The sequence below is a fragment of the Protopterus annectens genome, chromosome 5.part0 (assembly GCF_019279795.1).
Source record: "Protopterus annectens isolate FY-2018-M chromosome 5.part0, PAN1.0, whole genome shotgun sequence".
Classification (NCBI taxonomy): Eukaryota; Metazoa; Chordata; order Ceratodontiformes; family Protopteridae; genus Protopterus; species Protopterus annectens.
The window spans coordinates 1,844,938,444-1,844,959,291 of NC_056735.1; the positions used below are offsets into that span (position 1 = coordinate 1,844,938,444).

Consider the following 20,848-nt stretch of genomic DNA (forward strand, 5'->3'; position numbering starts at 1 on the left):
CAGGAAAAGGCTACAACAAGCCTACAAACCCATGCATCATCTGGGACAAGACTGTTGATCAGGAAAGAGGCTGTGTCCTGCTTCTCATCCTGGGGTTGGTGCTATTGTTTTGCTTCTGGTGAGAGAAGAAGCAAAGGGGCATTGTATCTCAGCAGCATGAAGCTGTGGTGAGACCAACACTAGTAGTAGCCAGGTACTAGCCAATCAGATGAATCCCCTCTTTTCATCATTCTTGACAGGGCTTATTATTTCTTTCCGGTAAGGACTGCTTGACTGGCTGCTGTCTAACCTAACTTCAGAATATCTCCTTAAATACTTCATCCATAAATCATCAGGGTCTACTTAGGCTATTTCCTCTCAAGTGTTTGGTAGTGCCCTGTATAGATGAAGGCACCTTGAGTTGATATTTTTCCTGTAAAAGCACCCTTGACATTTCACCAATACCTAGTTGCACACAAAACAACTAGTTTGCAGTGACAAGCACTGCCCCATGAGTTGCAAACCATACAGTCCTGACATAAGTTTATATTCTCACCACAAACATATAATCAATAAAAAGGGCCTGTTGTCATGGATATAAACTTTCCCACTATCTCCTTTACTAGCTTGGTGAATATGGGCATCGCAAGGCAATGTAGGAAATGACTCATATTTGCTTACAACCAGCCAATTCTCAAATATATGAGATATGAAGTTATACAATGTCACTAGAGGCAAAGCTCTTACGTAAAAGCACTTCTAATGGCAATCAGGTTGTCAGTAGTGCACACTCTAAACCCATCACACACAGCAATAGAGCAACATATGATGAGGCACTTCAACTTTATAAAGCCCAAAGACCTCCTGAACAAAGTACACATAACAAATACCCTCAGCAGCCCCAAATGGACCTTTTCAAAACAACACTTACATCAACACATGCAGCCACATCTCATGGAGCCTGTACTTCTAAGTCCATAAGGCAAGCCTCCACACGATCCAGCATTCTGGTCATTGGAGATTCCATTGTGAGACACAATGATGTCCCTCTCACCAGGCTGAGTAAGGAGAAAGTCTGAGTCATTTGCTTATCAGGGGCTGGGATCCACCACATTATGCATGCACTCAGGTCACTGCACCTCAAGTGCCAGCATGACTCAGTCATAGTTCATGTGGATGTAAATGACCTGAGATGTAACTCTCTGGGCTATATGAAGAGAGACATAATGGAGCTCTCAGAATATTGTCCTATGCTGGTATGTACTTAGTATTGAGCAGTGTTTTACCTTCTCCAAGGATGATGCCACAATATGAACAAAAGATGACTGACTTTAATAACTGGCTTTGTTTCTGGTGTCATTCTAAGGGGGTGCGATATTTGTCAGCACTGAAGAAGATAGTCAACAGACCATGCTGCTTTGCCAGAAATTATGCACCTCTCCCATCTAGACTTTCGAATATTAGCTAAAACATTGTTTTCCCCATAGTGCCTTTTTAGGCAATGCCAAATGAAAGCACCTCCGACATAGCTAATCAAAACCAAGGAAATCTAAAGGGGTTACTGCTCAATGCTAGGAGTCTAAAAAGAAACTCCACTCCTTAGAAGCTCTCCTCACTCTTGAGAATACTGAAGTCTGTGCAGTCACTGAGACATGGTTTAAAGCCACAGAGAGCACACTGACAGTGCAAGACTATAAAGCCTTCCACACATTTAGACCAGCTACTACACAGGCAGAGACTAAAGGTAGAGGCGTCCCAGTTTACTTAAAACATAAATATACTTCAAGGCTGGCCAAACAGGATGATGCACTTCAGCTTCTTCACGTTCAGATCAGCATAGGCAAAATCCCATGCCACTTCCTTGCAAGCTATAGGCCCGCTCTATAATCCAGGAAACCCATAACATATATTTAAGCTTACTGGAAAAATTCATCATCCAACCCAATACCTTATTCATCTGTGACTTTAATTACCCCACTTCTAACTGGGAATAATATATGACACCAAATGCGCAGGCACAGAGGTTTCTGGATTTTTTAAACACAAACTCCCTGGATCAGATTGTTAATGTGCTGACCAGGGGCACAAATCTACTGGATCTGGTCCTCGCTAATATGGGAGAGTGCTGTATACGCCCAGTGTAATGTCCTCTCTGGGAAGGTCAAACCACAAAATGGTTTCATTTGGAGTAAAAATAAAACCCAGAATCCCAGCTAACCCTGGAACATTCACTACTCTAAGGCTAACTTCCTACTAGTAAGTGATAACCTGGCAAAATTTCAATTCCCCATAAACCCTTAAAACACTGCTGGCTACAAGGAAATGTTCACAGAAACCCTATACAAGCATGTTAATAGTTGCATAGAGACAACTGTACCCACCAGGAATAAGTACAGAACTAACAGAAAAAAACAAGCAACCCTGGTGAAATCACAACATCAATATGCTTTATAACAGAAGGAAGAAAATCATGTAGCACCCAGCAGGATAAAAGGTCTCTCATCAAACTAAACAAACAACTCAGGGGACAAATAAAGTCTACCAAAGCCAAGTTTGACTTAAATTTGGCCTCCTGAACCAAAGACAACCACAAGGCATTATTTAGCTATGTCTGCAACTTCAAAGGCAATACACAATTGTATGCAGAGCTCATTGTTAATAGAGCCGTCTATACTGAGCCAAAAGATATAACAAACCTACCGGCAGACAAATTCAGCTCTAACTTTACCCCTATCTCCCCCTCAACCTCCCCTCAGGAAATACCATAATATATAACTCCCTCTACTATCACTAGGCAACAGGTCCTCAATACTCTGTCTAAGGCCAAAAATACTGCATCAAAGGGCCCAGACAATATCCCAGGATACTTTCTAAATAGCACAAAACATGACCAATTAGGCCATCTAGAATCACTATTTAACTGTAACCTTGAAACAGGCTTCATGCCTAACAAATGGAGAGCAGCAACAATCATCCCTACACACAAAGGTGGGCCATCTGCAGACCCTGGAAAATACAGACCCATAAGTCTCACTAGTCTTGTATTCAAAGCCATGGAAAAAATTATCATGGAAATTATCAATAATGACATAGGAGACCTCCAGACACTGGACCCAACCTAATTTGGTTTTGTCAAGGGCAGGTCATGCCTACTCAACTTGTTGGACTTCTTTGAGAAAGTTCCAAAGTGATGGATAAGGGCAAAAAAAATTCACACTGCTTATCTTGACCTGACCAAAGCATTTGACACAATGCCCCACTCTGGCATTGTTGACATATGTGATGCCCTTGCACTGGCCCAGTAATCAAGGAGCCACAATCCTCACCACTAGCATCAGTGAGGGGGGGCCACATTGGGCGGGATAACAAGTATGCACAAAGTAAAGTACAGTTTCCCTTAAGAGCACACAGAGATCACAGTCAGTCTGGGGCTGGTTTCTTCCTTTCTCTCCAGATCCCCAATAAGACTCCCCACTGGCACAGCTATAGAGTGGGGTCCTTAGCCAGGGTCCCAAGCCAAGTCCTCCTAGCACTCTCTCTGTCCAACCAGTGCTTCATGTCCCTGCCTAAGTAGCTGACACACACACACACACACACACACACACACTTTGAGATATGAGTTATATATAAACACACAGACACTCCTGGGGAAGGCTGGCACAGGTTATCCAGCTATGCCAACTTCTCTCCAGACTATAAGATAGAAATCACTGCCACCAGGACTCCTACTTATTAGCTACTCTAAGGCCCTTCCCTGAGGGTAACCAATTTCACTGTGTAATATTACTGATATCCAAATAGTAAGTGTAACTAAGCAACAAGACTATTGGAGTGGCTCTTTTGTGTAGGAAAAGGAAGTTCAATTGAGTCTATTAATGTTAATATTGAAAAGGTTGTTTTATGGTGCTTTTTGAAAGAGTTACATGAATGAGCGAGTGATAAAAATGGAAGGAAATAATCAAATAAAGGATTTTATGTGACAATTCAACCTTCTGGGTTTGTTCCTTAACCTAATTTGCTGCCAGTGGAGTCTGGGAACTGCTTTTGTTTCAGTTCTAAGTTTACATTGTGTCTTTTACATTTTTGAAGTTCAACATTTAACACAGTTTTCTTTACATTTTAAGAGGACAAGCCTGTGGATTATATTCATATTTACAATGACATAGAATTATCTACAAAATTCGATCTAGCTGGGCTGGCACCCTTCACAACATACTTAAGAGTTTAGGATGCAGGATGTTAAAAATGGGCAGTCCACCTCTATAAAGAGGTTAGTCACAAGCAGAGTCCCTCAGAGATTGGTCCTGGGACTGCTCCTTTTTGAAATTTACTTTTCTGAAGCCAAGGGCAATGTCAAGGGGCTCTAGTTTATCAAATTTGCACATGATTGTAAATTTGGAGCAGTCATGGACTCCCCCACCAACACTAATGTTATTGAGGAAGGGCTGACACAGACAAATAACTTGTGTTAAAGCCATGAAGTAAAACTAAATGCCAAAAAATGCATGATAATATTCTTCAGGAAGTCATCCACCCCTTGTAACTATCATATTGACAACACAACCCTAAGAGCTGACCCAGTTGTCAGGGACTTGGGGACACACACACAGTAAGCTAGCCTTTGACTAACATGTGTCTGCGGTAGTGAAGAAATCATTCTATGTTGTACAACCTACAAACAGGGGTATGGCATTTAGGTCCAAGGAGGGCATTGTTCCACTGTATTCAGCATTCATCAGACCTATCATTGAATACAATGCCAACGTTGGTATGTACCTAACCAGGCACATCCAAGAACTGGAACATCCACAAATGTTCCTCACTAAAAGAATACAGGGCATAAGTAACATATCCTATGCAGACTGTCTCAAAGCTCTATCTCTGTATTCTGTCTTCTATAGGCTCTTGAGGGGAGATCTATGCCTGTAATAGTTCCCTTTAATGTCAAATTACTACTTCTGCAGAGATTGTTGGAAGTTGAGTTAGCATATGTTATCAAATGGTTAATATTTCTCATGCTTTCATCATAAATACTCTTCTAGTTAAACTGTGCTACACATGGCTTGGTCTTATAATATGATGTTAGTGATCTTTATACAATTTCATGTAGTTCATCCAAAGCTACTAATAAAGTACATGTAATATATTTCTTCACAGCAGTAAGGGGCATACACAGTCAACAAAGTGGCTATAACTGATGCTGGGGGTGGGGGCTATCTGTGGATGAAAGTATCTTGTGCTCTTTTAATAATTTCTAAATAGCCTTTCATTTAGCTTTGCAAGACCAGTGAGCATGTATGTGTGGCTAAAGTTGGACTGCTTTACTATGGCTGATGTGTGCTTCTGTGAAATAAATCTGAAATCTGTTACTTTGGTCATTATTATTGTTATTTTTTTTTTTTGACTCTGACATCTCAGAAAGATGTAGTCAACAATGTTGCTATAATTAATGGGTTTGTGGGAGTGTCAGTGGATAAAAATGACCAACACTGTTGAGCTGATAAAAGCCACTAGTTTGTCTTTGCAGGACTAGTGTGTTTTGTGTAAAGCAAAGTGGAATACTTTATTGTGGTAATTTTTATATCACAATTAGACATGTAATGTGTACACAGTTAATAAAGTGGCCATAACCGATGAGTACAGATATTGGTGGATTATAATATTAGCAGTTTGAGTGACCTTTTATGGTTAACATATTCTGCAATTGCTACCTTTGTCATCATTGGATAATATATTTTGTTTCACTGCTTACTGAAAAAAAATGTTCAAAACTGCAAATTTAAAGCACAGTCTAACAGATATTGTATTAAATGAGAAATATAATTTAAAACAATCAGGAAGGTGAATCCAAAAGAACACATGCATTTATGCATGGTCCTAAAAATGTGTGTGTGGGAGCCCATGGTTTGAAAACATCCCAGGGTGCAAAGTGTACTTTATCCTCGACTGCTGGCAAATGATAGCAGTAATGATTTGGGCAGTCTGTTATGGTTGAAATGCTTTGAAGTGACACATTCTTTTTGGTTAATTTTGTTTCATTTCTTGCTGGAAATATATTTAAACCTGTTCAGATTTTTTTGCAACTTTTTACCTCCATTGTCTGTTGACCTCAGTTAATCAGTCCATTTATTTCCTTCTGGGTGAGAGTCAGTTGAGAGGGGCTGTCAACCAGGCAGCCATTGGGCTGGTTTGAAGATTTTCCATTTTTGCCCTTTTCCCGGCCTAGTGTATACTGATGATGTGGTGGAAGGAATGTCCAGTGGGCAATGGACCATCCATGGAGGATACCCCCTCGGTTCCTCAATAGGCATACATCCAAACAGCCCTGTGCATCCCCCTGTGGCAAGAACAGTATTCCCCAAAGACTCTAACAGGAAGCTACCGAGTGTACACAAACCCTCCCCTATGAGAGATGAATGGGCCATGCCCTTTCGCTCCCTTCCCTCCCTGACATACTCTTTCAGTGCTGGGACTACTAACCAAATCCCATTTGCCTCGGTTGCAGTCAGAGCTCCATCCCTCTGCTCCACAGACCCAAGATTAACTTGTTCAGCTTTAAAACAAATACCTTAGTAAATTTTAGTTTATCAAACAAGAAATGTAACTTAAACTAGATAGAGAAACATAAGTTTAAAACAGTTATGAATAGGAATCCAAGACAGAAAGGGAAATAAAAAAATTAAAACAATTGTGAAGAGAATCCAAGATAATTAGAAAAACTAAAATGTTGATATACTTTTGCAAAAATCAGGAAGGTGAATCCATAAGAACCGATATAGTCCTTCAAGATCCAAAAAAAAACTAAGTGCATGAGGGGGCCCATGAACTAGAAACTGTCTAATTCAAAGTACACTTAATCCACTACTGAGTAGTTTCCTGATATCATTACTGTAGGAAGACCTTTCTTCTGCCACTGACTATAACATGTATTAATAGAATAGATTTGTTTTGCTGCTAAAAACAAAATAAACAAAAAAAAAACACATTTTTGTTGTTTCTGCAGGAAAAAGTAAGTGATAACAGGAATTTTTTTTGGAAATACTTTTTTTGTTGAGAATCCAAAAATACCTTTTGAGTGAGGTTATTTCCCACAACACAGCTGTCTGTCAGTTGAGGTGTGTATTGATAGGATGGTGGGATGGAGTTTGCTATGCTGCATCTAGTTTGTGACTTTGAGAAATAACCATATCATCATGGACCTTATAAACAATGACATTGGTAATCTCCAAACTCTGGACCCTACCCAGTTCGGGTTTGTAAAAGGCAGATCATGTCTCCTAAACCTGATAGACTTTGAAGCGGTCCCCAAAGCTGTAGATGAGGGTAAGGTGGTTCACACAGCCTATCTAGATCTTGCCAAGGCTTTCAACACCATCCCTGACTCTGGAATTATAGATAAACTCACTAAACTAGGTATAAATTTCTATGTCACAAGATAGGTTGCCAACTGGCTCACTGACAGAACCCACACTGTGAAAGTAGCAGACTCTAAATCCAACTTCAGACCAGTGACAAGTGGAGTACCACAGGGTTCAGTCCTAGGTCCTCTCCTGTTTGGTATCTACTTCTCTGAAGTACATGCTAACACAGAAGGTCTTTGACTAACAAAGTTCGCAGATGACTGCAAACTAGGAGCCATAATCAAAACTCCTAATGATGTGGAGATCCTACAAAAGGGCCTCACTGAGACAGATGCCTGGTGTCAAAGCCATGGCCTCAAGCTCAATGCCAAAAAGTGCATTGTCATCCCCTTTGGTAAAAATTCTGTACCCATGAACTACCACATAGGCAGTAGTCTACTTAACACCGAAAGTGTGATGAGACCTTGGGACACAGGTGGACAGTAGTCTCTCCTTTGATAATGACATTGCCACAGTGGTCAGGAAATCCTTCTACATGGCACACCTCATTACAAAAGGTTTCTCATCCAGGAAAAAAGAGGTCATTGCTCCCCTCTACTCATCACTCATTAGACCCATTATAGAGTACAATGCCCTTTTGGTATGTACCTCACAAGACATCTACAACAACTGGAAAGGCCACAGAAATACCTCATAAAGAGGATTACTGGCCTCAAACAGATGCCCTACACAGATCGTCTCAAAAAACTCCAGCTTTACTCTGTCGCATATCGCCTACTCAGAGGCGATCTCTGCCTAACACAAAGCTATGTCAAACCCAGAGCTGTTGGACATGCTCCACTTAAAGAAATCCCAATCCCTCCGAGCAACATGCTCTGGGGGCCTAAACCTTGTCACCACAATAAACAGAACATGCTGGAGAGATCGATTCCTGTCGCAGAGACTTCCCATTCTCTGGAACAAACTACCTATCTATATCAAACAAAGCTCCTCATTAGCAGTTTTCAAGAAAAATCTTGATGATTGGATGGGTGATAGGAAATTCACCCTGGGGATCACTTCTGTGGCTGTGCTTGACAGGGGCACAGGAAAATAATTTTCTTGGATGGCAAAAGCCAAGGTACCGTTTGCCCTAGGGCCAACAGCCTAGTACCTAACTATGAACCTTTTTTTTTCATATCCATTTGAAGAAAGAAGCCCCAGCATCTCTCAGCTGTCCCTGGTTTTCAGGAATGTCCATGATTTTGACTCGGATTTTAGCTCTGCCCCTCTTAATCCCGTCTAAAACTGGTGACTTTGGAGAAAAGGTGGTGAATTATACAATAAATAGTAATAGTTAAACTTGTTTTACTTCAGAAAACGTTTATTAATCCACATTTTCTTATTCTGTTAATATCCCAATTTTATATTAATAATATTTTAAAAGTGTCCATGAGTACTTCTGGCTTTGTCCTTGACTCTGACTTGTTGAGAGCTATTGCAGCCTAGTACAATAGAAACAACCTGCTGAAGAGATTGGAAATACACCGCATTCGAACGGGGACCAACCTTTGGCGCCCTCTAGCGTTAGAATTTATATTTCTACAGAAAATCAAACAGTAGGTTGCTCTGTTTTTGGTCACGTGATAATGGCTAAGCCGGAGGAAGGAAGTAGTTTTATCAATGTATGAATAATGATCTTGCGAGTTGTATCGTCTGCTGTTGAGAGTATTATTTTCAGTGCAGTAATTTGGTCAAAAGTTTCGGCAGGTCGGTGCTTCTTCTGAATGAAGTAAATGGAAATGTATTTCTTTAACAAAGGTCAATCTGATTAGGCGCATTGTACTTTGTGTAAAATTAATAGCATTTGGTCTTTTATCTTATTCCAAAGTGCATTACTGAGTTCATGAAGTGAGATTCGTTTATATTGTTGATTTCTGAAATAATTTCATCGGGGCATGTGCATTCACTTGACTATGGGTGGTGTCATAATTTGGGTCATAAACGAGAGCTACGATTAATTTCTTATTGGAAGCTGATTACATGCGTTTTTGTTTTAGTAAAATAGTACGAAAAGAGCTTGGAGCCTACTTAACGAAAACTTCTCATGTTTATAACTATAACTACTCTGTGATTTCAGTGTAGCACTATGGTTTTTATCACTGTCTAACCGTGTTCCATTATGAATTATTGTGTCTCTCAACCGTCCCTGATTTTTAACTCAGTTTTCATCTGTGTCCCTCTTAATCCTTCCTGAAACTGTTGACTTTCGGGCTTTGTATTAGAATATTACCCCAGCCCACCGCGATTTTCGCGCAGGAATGGGCGTGGCCTGCATGACTGACATGCCAAGCCCGTGTGAGGTTGCATGCAAAATACGGCATGCGGATTATCCAGCGACATGTCGAATATTCATTTTGAATATTCCATCTGTCACTGTTTGTTGCCGTTCTCTTATTTTTTCGTTTCCCAAAATTTTTATTTATTTAAATCTTTTTATTAGTTTTATATTTCGATATACAGAAGAGACAATGTTGCCGTTCTTGAAATACGGCCATTAATTAAGAGATGTAAGGACAGGTTCAAGTATTAGTGGGAGAGAAGGGCAGTATGTACGCAGTACGTACACACCCCATCCTAATTTTGTGCTTTAAATTGCTTTTGCAGGGGGCTTGCCTCCTCCACCCCCACCTTTCGTAAGTATGCTTTTGTGCTTTTCAGAATAACACAAAATTTATGGTTTTCTGGTAAATTACTGAACATGGAAGTCAGTAAATAATGACACATTTTAGTTTCATAGTTTACATTCTTTTGAAATGCTTGCTAACATAAAACTTGTAAAGCTAGCAACTTTCTAAGTTTATAAAGGCAGTAATTAAATTATCTCCCTATATTTGGTAGTTTGCCCCCCATTCTATTAGGCTTTGTTCAGATTTTGTCCGTTAAAAGATTGAGAGGTATGTGTCAGTGTTAACAACTGGAACAACTGTATGTTAAGGTTCCAGGTATGTTTATCTTAGTTACAGCACTCCACTGTCCCCGGAAGTAAATGCAGCAGACATTACAAATAAAAAAAAAAATCACATTTTGAAAAATATATATCTGCAGACCAACAGAATGATATGGAAAATTATTTGGCATATAGGGAGTGGTACCACAAATAAATACTGGATGTCAAACATCTAGGAAACAGTAATACTTAAAAGTAAAGAGTTCTGCCATGCATGTTCCTGCACAGAGGACTACAAATAGTTTAGGTGTGTGTGGTTATATAGAACAGATAAAGCACACTTGCAGCAGGGTGCATATTCAACTACACTGTTTTCCATATTCTATTTGGCGACGCTGGGTATCTCATGTTTATTCACAATCATCATCATCTTTCGGCTGTTCCCGTTAGAGGTTAGAGGTTGCCACAGCAGATCATCTGTTTCCATTTCTTCCTGTCCTCTGCATCTTGCTGTGTCACACCAACCACCTGCATGTCCTCTCTCGCCACATCCATAAACCTTATCTTAGGCCTTCCTCTTTTCCTGTTACCTGGTAGCTTCATCCTTAGAATCTTTTTCCCCAATATACTCAGCATCCCTCCTCAGCACAAGTCCAAACCAACGTAATCTTACCTATCTGGCTTTGTCTCCAAACCTTCCAACCTGGGCTGACCCTCTAATATACTTATTCCTAATCCTGTCCACCCTCGTCACACCCAGTGCAAATCTTAACATCTTTAACTCTGCTACATCCAGCTCAAACTCCTGCCTTTTTGTCAGTGCCACTGTCTCCAACCCATATAACATAGCTGGTCTCACTACCCTCTTGTAGACCTTCCCTTTCACTCTTACTAGTACTCGTCTGTCACAAATCACTCTTGACACTCTTCTGCACCCACTCAATCCTGCCTGTACTCTCTCTTCCACACTCACCGTTACTCTGAACTATTGATCCCAAGTATTTAAACTCATCCACATTCGCCACCTCTACTCCTTGCATCCTCACCATTCCTCTATCTTCCCTCTCATTCACACACATATATTCTATCTTAGTCCTGCTGACCTTCATTCCTCTTCTCTCTAGAGCATAGCTCCATCTCTCCAGGGTCTCCTCCACCTGTTCCCTACTCTCACTACAGATCACAATGTCATCTGATAACATCATAGTCCACGGGGACTCCTGTCTGATCTCGTCTGTCAACCTGTCCATCACCACTGCAAATAAGAAAGGGCTCAGAGCTGATCCTTGATGTAATCCCACCTCCACCTTAAATGCATCTGTCACTCCCACCGCAGACCTCACCGCTGTCACACTACCTTTGTACATATCCTGTACCACTCTTACATACTTCTCTAACACTCCTGACTTCCTCATACAATAAAACAACTCTTCTCTAGGCACCCTGTCATATGCTTCCTCTAAGGCTACAAAAACACAATGCAACTCCTTCTGACCTTCTCTGTACTTCTCCATCAACACTCTCAGAGCAAACATCGCATCTGTAGTGCTCTTTCCCATCATGAAACCATATTGCTCATCTCATGTTTATTCACAGTAAGACTAGCAATTACAGGGAAACGTTCGGTAGTGGGCAGGTTTTGGGCGGTCCTTGCTACTGCGTATCTGGTGGGGTAATGTTCTAATACAAAACTGACTTTTGGAGAAAAGGGGTGAATTACACTTAATGATAATAGAGTTATCGATTTGTTTTACTTCAGGAAGTAAATATTTTTCATCTTCTCAGGCTAGTAGTGTCTCTTGTTAACAGTGGTAATAATTTAAGTGTCGCTGTTTAATTCTGGATCTGTTCCTGCTTTTGTTGAGATTTGTTCTCCGATTCATTGAGAGCTACCCGTATGGGTCCAATATGAGACCATCTACGTACTCTAAAAAGTGAGAAAGTGCTTTCCTTTCAGAACCACTGGTATGATTTTTATTGCTCCTAGGTCGAGAGGTTTGACAACTCTATGTGGCATACCTCATCACTAAGGGCTTTTCATCCAAATAAAAAGGTCATTGTCTCACTGTACTCATCCCTCATTAGACCCCATTATAGATTATCATGCCCCGTTTGGTGTGTACCTCACAAGACATCTGCAACAGCTGGAAAGGCCACAGAAATACCTCACTAAAAGAATCACAGGCCTAAAGCAGATGCCATATGCTGACCATCTAAAAAAAACTCCAGCTGTACTCTGTGGCATATCATCTACTCAGAGGCGATCTCTGCTTAACATACAAGGCCATGTCAAACCCTGAGCTGTTGGACATGCTCCACTTAAAGAAATCCCAATACCTCAGAGCCACACACTCCAGGGATCTAAACCTTGTCATCACAATGAACAAAACATGCTGGAGGGATAGGTTCCTGACCCAGAGGCTCCCCATACTCTGGAATAGACTGCCCATACATGTCAAGCAGAGAACCTCATTAGCCCTCTTCAAAAGGAACCGTGATGATTGGATGGGAGATAGGAAATTCACCCCGGGGATCATGTCAGCCGCCCTGCTCGACGGGTCCAGAGAAGTAAATATTGTGGGAAGAAATATCCAGGGAATTGTTATGGCTAGGCTTGTATAAGCCCTAGGGCCAATAGCCTAGTACCAACCTATGAACTAGGCTAGATGCCTTAAGAGGTTTTGTATTAGAACACTACCCCACCAGATGCGCAGTAGCAAGGACTGCCCATACTCCGTCCACCACCCTGCATATGACTGTTTTTGCTAGTATTACTCTGAATAAACAGGTGAAAACCTTTGCCATTAAAATGAATATGCAAGACTTTCTAAATAGTTGAATCTGGCCGCTGCTGTAAGTGCGCGGTACATAAATCCAAAGTATAGACTGTTCAAATGTGCACATATTAGCTGTTACCTACATAACAAAAAAAAAAAAAAACGGAATGCAGTATATTATAAAAACTATACTTTAACAATGATTCAGCTGCTGTTCTAGCACCATTCACTGTGTACCGATATTGTTCAATACTGTACATTGCAAACACTAAATGCCTCACGCTTCTGACTACAACCTGAAGGCAACTCACACAAGGCACGAAGCTAAGCAGTTGTGACATGTGATAGAAAACTGCACTTTCATGTTGCTTCTGTAACGTGGGAAACACCCCCCCCCCCCGCATAAAGCAATTACTGAATAGTATATATTAAAGAAACATGGAGGGTGCATGTGGGGCTGCCCCCCCAAAACCAATTCCTACAAAACAAATGCAGTAAAGAAACATGGGGGGTGCAGGGGGGCTCACTCCCCTGCTAAAGCGATTCCTGTACATAATGAGTTTAACTCCATACTGAAAAACTCCCTTGCAATGGCCCTATTTCAAGAACGTGAAAGCATACCTCTGAAGTGTGCAGAGTTTCATAGAATGTCCAGATTTTTGCCTCATACTTTTGTTCGGTTTGTCATACAATTGTGGTTTTCTGACAAATCATTGGCAAATTATTCAGGGTTAGTGTCAGAAAATAATTTGAGTTTCAGACTTCATACCCTTCAGAAAATTCATGCTAATGCAAAACCTGATATTCTATCAATTTTCCAAGTTGGTAAGAACAATATTTAAAAAGTGTCCATGTTTTGGGGCCTTTGCCCCCCCTCCCCCATTATTGGTGGCTTTGTCCAGATTTCTTGCTCTGACACGTTGAGTGGTATGTGCCAAAGTACGATCATATGATGAATATTCACCAGGCCACTTGATAGTCTGCATGGCTTGTCACTCACCCATGATTACCATGCAACATTACACAGGATTGCCCTGTCAATCATACAGATCACTCCCATTTCTGTGTGAAAATCATGGTGAGGTAATGTTCTAATACTAGCTTAATCATCTGGACCCCCAGTTAACATTTATAATTTGATGTTTCCATTTTCATACCTTCCTCAACTTATGGGATCAGATCCGATCCTGTGATCCATCTCTGTCATTTTATTAGCTTGTGGCCATCAATGAACTCTCAAGCTCATTCTCTACCCATGATGCACCTTCCCTAACATTCCTCATCTCATTTGCCACTTTACGGCTTTATCATTCAGACGTGGTCGCCATCAGCTCTCGAGTTTTCAGTGAGAGATAAGTTAACTTTTCATACCTTCTCCCTGAAAACTTCAGCAACAACTTTTTCTTTAATATTTCATCTTCATTTTTCATAGTTATTTCTTCCATTCTGTTTCTTACTTTTTCAGTGTAAAACCTTTTGGTAGACCTAACTCCTTCCTTTTACTCTTTTTGCATGTAGTGTGATCTCTGTAATTACCATTGTTAGTATTTTCTTTTTATTTACAAGTTTTTTCTTTTAGTTCCCTAATACCATTTCTGGTATTTTTTCCTTTTTCTTTCTAGCAATTAAAAAAAATAGTTTACTTTACTCTTCTTCTTAACTACAAAAAATGTCTGAGAAAGGTCCAGCAGGTTTTAAAAGATGTGACAAGCATGGGTATAAGTTGCCCTTGTCTGATGTCCGCAGTCTATGTGTATATTGTGTAGGACCAGAACACTTAGAACAGGACTGCAGTATTTGCCATGGGTTCAACCTCTGAGCTTTAGCTAACAGGGAAAATAAGCTAGTTTTAAAGGGATTACTGCCATCTTCTTTTTCGGAAGCCGTTACTGGGGTTCAGTCCCCCAAACATACATTTAAAGACCCACCAAAAAGGTCTAGACCTTCGGATTCTCCAACCTCTACCTTTTCTGAACCAAGAAGAAAGAAAGAAAGACTGGATTCAAAGCTACATCCCATCTGACCTCTCTTATACTTCGAATCTTATGTCCTTTGATTCGACCAAACATACTTCAGATCTTATATCCTTGGATCTCACCAAACATATTTCGGATCCTACATCTTTTGATCCAAAGCCCTTACAAAGGGCTACTTGTTCACCATGCCTGGTTGCTCCAGAGTGACCTTTTTCTTTTTAGAGAGACACTCAAAATTGCCATAACGGGTATCCTCTCATTCCTCCAGGAGTCTCACAGAAGCAGATGTGGAGAGGAGTAGCAGGAAATTTTTCATGGAGCAAATTCAGAAAGGAGATCTCGTGGTTCCTACTCCTTCAGATCAGCAAGCCGTCCATCTACCATTCCACCAATAACAGCTACTTCTCTAATTCAACCTGTGGTTTTTGAGTCCTCTGGTCCAGGCCTTCTGGGTTTGTCTAGTTCAGATCCAAAGAGAACATTGTCTTTAGATCTGACAATTGCCCTTTGTGCACAGGCTTCGATATCCTCAAAACTGTAGCCGAAGCTTACCTGATGGATCTGAGAGGGTAGGGTTGACTTCAAGGTTTTCAAAGTCATCTCTTCCTCTTGGAGCTTCAGCACTGGACAGCTCAGCTCCGACTTCTGCCACAGGTGGATTGCTTTTGGGCTGGAGGGATGTGACAAGCCAGAAACTTGCTATCTTGTCTCCAATGGCTTTCTTCTCCCTGGGGTGGTCTACCTTTGAGGTAGTGAAGAGAGTGTTCTCTGCTCCAACAGGTCAGATGGGTCCTTCCCCCTTGATCCATTCTCTACTTCTCAGATGACTTTGCACCATGATCCTCAACATTCTACCCTACAGGGACAGCCAGCCCAAAGTTTTCAGTCAATCCAACGGAGTATTTTGATCTCTTCTGATACTTCTCTGGACCACCACATTGAGTCCCTAGGAAGAGAAAGTACAAAAGGAGGCACTTAGGCTCTTCTCTGGAGTCAGTCACTCATGATACTGATTTTGATGAAGGGGAGGGGGTCCCCAAAATCACCACCCGATGACGTCTCATTTGGAGACATTCTTGAGATCCTAAAGCAAAGGTGTGGCTTATCTTCCCAAAACCCTTCTCCTAAGGAATCTGTATTTATTTCTGGAAGCATTTGGTACTGGTCTGTCTGCCTCGTGGGTTACTCCACCAGCCGATGAACTTATTGATTTAATCTCCAAGTGGACATGGAAGGAACCTGATACAACTAAGTCAGTCCCCAAGAGACCAGACAGGGTTCTTGCTCCACCAGTAGGCCAGGAATATTGGAGTAAAAGGGTTCCAGTAGATGCTACAGTTGTGGTGGCAGCAAAAAAAAAAAAGGGAACTCACTGAACAGAGTTCCTGTTCATCCTCCTATTAGAGATCAAGGCCGCTAGACAGATTTAAGAAGCGTGTTTATGCTTCATCCACTTTTGGAGTTAGATTGATGAACTGTTTAGCACATTTTACTGGGCTACAAAGAGATTTGATTAAAGAGTTATCCAGATCTCTTTCTGGAACTGAAACTGCTGAGGCTCAATTTTCAGTAGTCTCTCAGTTTAAGAAGCGTGTTTATGCTTCATCCACTTTTGGAGTTAGATTCATGAACTGTTTAGCACATTTTACTAGGCTACAAAGAGATTTGATTAAAGAGTTATCCAGATCTCTTTCTGGAACTGAAACTGCTGAGGCTCAATTTTCAGTAGTCTCTCAGTTGGCTACCCTACAGGCTATATCCAATTCATCCATGAGACTTAACTTGCATGCTGCAGAAGGTGCTTCAAGGGCTGAGGGCTCAGGCATTTACAGCAGGAGGCATGCCTGGATCTGCCTGTGTGATTTTGCCGAGCCCTTCAAGTCTTCATTTGTCAATGCACCCTTTGACAGTATTTCTTTATTTGGCCCCACAGTAAAGGACATACACTCCAGGTGTGAGACAGATGGAAAGACCCTCTCTGAAGTGGGCATGCATTTTTTGACCCCTCAAAGGACCTGTTCCAGGAATCAAAGGGGAGGTCAAAAAATGTGGTTCAGAAAATCTCAGGAAACTTTCCAGGACACACATGGAGTTAGTTCCTCCAGAGGCAGAAGGGGGAGCAATAATGGAAGACAATGCCCTTGTGGCAGAGAAGGTCTGCAAAACTGGGTGTCTAGAGCTTCCTTTTCTGACAGACCCTTTCAGAGCTCTTGAATGGAGGCCCGATTGACTGCCTACCTCTGGAGGCAGTTGGTAGTCGCTTATCTCTGCACCAGAAAGCCTGGTTAAGTATGACAAAAGACATTTGGGTGCAGAGAATTATTTCCAGAGGTTATATAATTCCCTTTTCCCTACCTCCTCCATTGTCCAGAAAAATTCTCATTGTTCCACCCAATCAGAGGAAAGCAGCAGCACTAGAACTCCAAAAGCTGCTAGAAAAAAAGTCATCCAAGAGGTCCCACCAGATCAGATAGAATCCGGAACTTACTCAAGATTCTTTTTAGTGCCAAAGAAAATGGTGACTGGAGACCAATTTTGGATCTCAGTGTATTGAACAAGTCGGTTCAACTCACAAAATTCTGGATGGTCATGGTTCAGTCCATTCTATCTTTTCTGGGCAAGGACAACTGGATGTGCTCGATAGTATGCATCCTGAAGATTTGTGACATAAAGACGAACCGATGATCCAGAAAGTACTTAAGCTTCCAGCTGGGAACCAGTCATTATCAGTTCAGAGCAACGCCCTTTGGCCTCACTACAGCCCCTAGGGGTTCAGCAAGTGCATGGCAGTGGTTGCAGCTCATTTACGATTGCAAGAATTTTGTTAGTTTCCATGCTTAGACTGGCTCATTGCCACCCCGACCAGGCATCGTCTGATAGAAGCTCAGGATCAGGTGTTTAAAAAACCTGTTCACATCTTGGAATCTCCATAAATGACGAGTCTTATCTGCAACCAATCCAGACATTGGAATTCATAAGAACAGTGTTCAGCACAGTATCTATGGTAACTTCTCTTCCATTGTCGAGAGTACAAACAGCAAGGATGCAAGTCAGGAAAATAATTTGTAATGCCAAAATTTCAGCCCAATTGATTCTGCAAGCCCTGGGATCAATGTCAGCCGCAATAATTTTAGTCTCTTTATGAAGGTTTCACATGAGAATTCTTCAGTGGATGCTAGCAACTTTCTCAGCCCATGTCTGCGAAGATGAGAATAATCCAGGTATACAGACAGTACCTTTCCTAGTGGATACAGTCAGAACAGCTGTTACAAGGTTGTCCTTTCATCCTCCCTCAGCCCAAGGCCATAGTGACCATGGACACTTCCCAGATTGGGTGGGGGAGTACTTCCTGGGGAAAACAGTCCAAGGCAGTTGTTCCCCGGTTGAGGCCAACCTGAATATCAACGTTCTGGAGACGAGAGTCGTGCTGTTAGCATTGCAGGCATTCCAGGACTCTTTCTCTTGGCATGATTGCAGTCCAGACAGACATGTCAGTAGTCTGGTACATAAACAAGCAAGGGGGAACCAGATCTTATCCCGTGTCGAGAAGCCCTCAGAGTGTGGCATAGGGTGACATCTTCAACCGCTTTCTAATAGCAACAAATATTCTGGGGAAGTCCAGTGTGATAGACAAACTGAGCAAGTCCATTGTATTACCTCATGAGTGGTCTCTCAACAACAAAGTGATGGAAATGATTTTCAGGCAGTGGGGCCAGCCTTGCCGCAGTCTTTTTGCTTCTCCCCTAAACAAGTGCAGCAGCTTCTTTGCCCTGACCCCCCCCCCCAATCAGGGGAATCAACAAGGGATGCTCTGCTCCACAATTGGCCCCACGGTCTTCTGCATGCTTATCCTTCAACTCATCTAATTCCCAAATTCCTTCAGAAAGCAGCCCAGTTGAAGAGCAAAGTCATCCTCCTTGCACTTTACTGGCCTCGCCAGATTTGGTATCCCTTCCTTTGGCCTCATCTACTATACCCACCTTAGATTCTACATCCAATTCCAGACTTTGTTTCACCTGACAGTCGTGGTTCATCCAGGTATCTCGAATCTCAAACTAACAGTGTGGTTTCTCCAATTCTTTTAGTAGCCAGGCAACCAATGCTTTCTTCTCCTGTTCATTCCCTACTTTTATCTTCTCATAAACCTTCTACTAGGAAACTCTACAGGAGTAAATGGAGAAGGTTTGTTTATTGGGCAGAACAGAATCAGATAGACCCCTTCTCAGCTCCAATTCATTCTGTTTTAGAATTTTTGGCGAGTTTGTTTAATGAGTGCGCTAGGTCATCAACTGGTCAACTCGCAACAGTCTCTGACTTTCACGTGGTATTTCAGAATTCTTCGCTGGCCTCCTCTAAACTGTTCAAAGCATGTTTGAAAGGTACTTGTCTGCTAAGACCCTGTTTAAAGACCCCATACCACCATGGAATTTAAATTTGATACTTCACGCCTTAATAGACCTCTCATTGAACCTCCAGATAAATGTGATTTTAAATTTTTCACCTGGAAAACTGTCTTTTTAGTAGCAATTACATCTAAAAAAAATATAAAACACTACTTAAGTAAATAAAACCAAGCGCTGGCTAAGACAAAACAGACAACACTTTAATAAAATAGTAAACCAACTTTGTGCTTTCGTAAAGATCATTGATGATACTTCAGATAAAATACAAACATGGAATACATGGTTAAGTAGGTATTCCTAAATCACATGATTCCAAAATAATATTTCACACGGCAATGAACAATAACATTTCCATGAATCTGTTAAACAACTCCACCCCACTCAGCCTAAATAAAGGCTGTACAAAATAAATTGTACAAAATAAGCAAGTAAATAAATAGTTAAATTGTAAACCAATAAAAATGTTATCTTGTTAAACTTTTAAGTTTTAAAATGCAAGTAATAGAACATTCAGGCCAGGTTGTCTAAAAGCATCAAGAGCAAGCTGCCAATACAATTCCTGCTGTTCAAGTTTTAATGATAAAGGACCACCTCTCACATCATACTCTTACATGATCAATTATTTTAAATAAAAGGGAATGTCCTGGAAAAGTTATTGTTCATTGTCATGTGATACATTTTTTTGGAATCATGTGATTTAGGAATACCTATTTAACCATGTGTTCCATTTTTGTATTTTATCTGAAGTATTGTCACTGAACTTTATGAAAGCGCTAAGTTTATTGTTTTATTAAAGTGTTGTTTTGTCTTAGCCAGCGCTTGGTTTTATTTATTTGGCAGTTATATCTGTCAGAAGAATTTCAGAACTTCACATGTTATCTTCTAAGCCCCCATATTTGATTTTTTATAAGGATAAGGTCACATTATGTACTAATGCTTCCTTCCTTCCTAAGGTGGTGTCAGAATCCGACATTAACCAATCCATTAACTTGCCAGTATTTTTCCCACAGTATACAAATAAAGGGTAATATATGCTGCACTTACCAGATTTTCATAGACAGTTATGTTTCTACCTAGACAGAACAAAAGAGATTAGAAAGACACATCAGTCATTTGTTTCCTTTGCCCATTATAAATTGGGCAAATCGGTTACAAAGGTGACTGTAGCTAGATGGCTGACAAATTGCATCTCCTTTATCTATACCAAATTGAATCTCCCCTTACCAAAACCATTAAATGTGTATTCAACCAGATCTATGGCAACTTCTGCTGTATTCCAGTCTAGAGTTTCTACGGACGATATATGTACAGCTGCGACTTGGTCAAATCCTCTTTATCACTCATTACAAACTAGATTTGGTCTCGAGGGGAAGAGCAGCCTTTGGCTCAACCGTACTCAGGAATATCCTTCCTCAGTCCACCT

At 41.0% G+C, this 20,848-nt stretch overlaps 1 protein-coding gene across 2 annotated transcripts in view; it reads left to right on the forward strand.

The window, feature by feature from the left end:
* Positions 1-20,848, forward strand: part of NEK3 (NIMA related kinase 3) — a 1,322,970-nt gene that overhangs the window by 85,000 nt on the left and 1,217,122 nt on the right. Inside the window, exon 1 of one of the 2 annotated variants that reach the window (XM_044071666.1) lies at positions 8,977-9,089. The exons of the other annotated variant lie outside the window; for it this stretch is intronic. The gene's annotated coding sequence lies outside the window, so the exon portion shown is untranslated. Of the gene's footprint in view, positions 1-8,976; positions 9,090-20,848 lie in introns of those variants that run through there. 2 annotated transcript variants of the gene reach the window in all.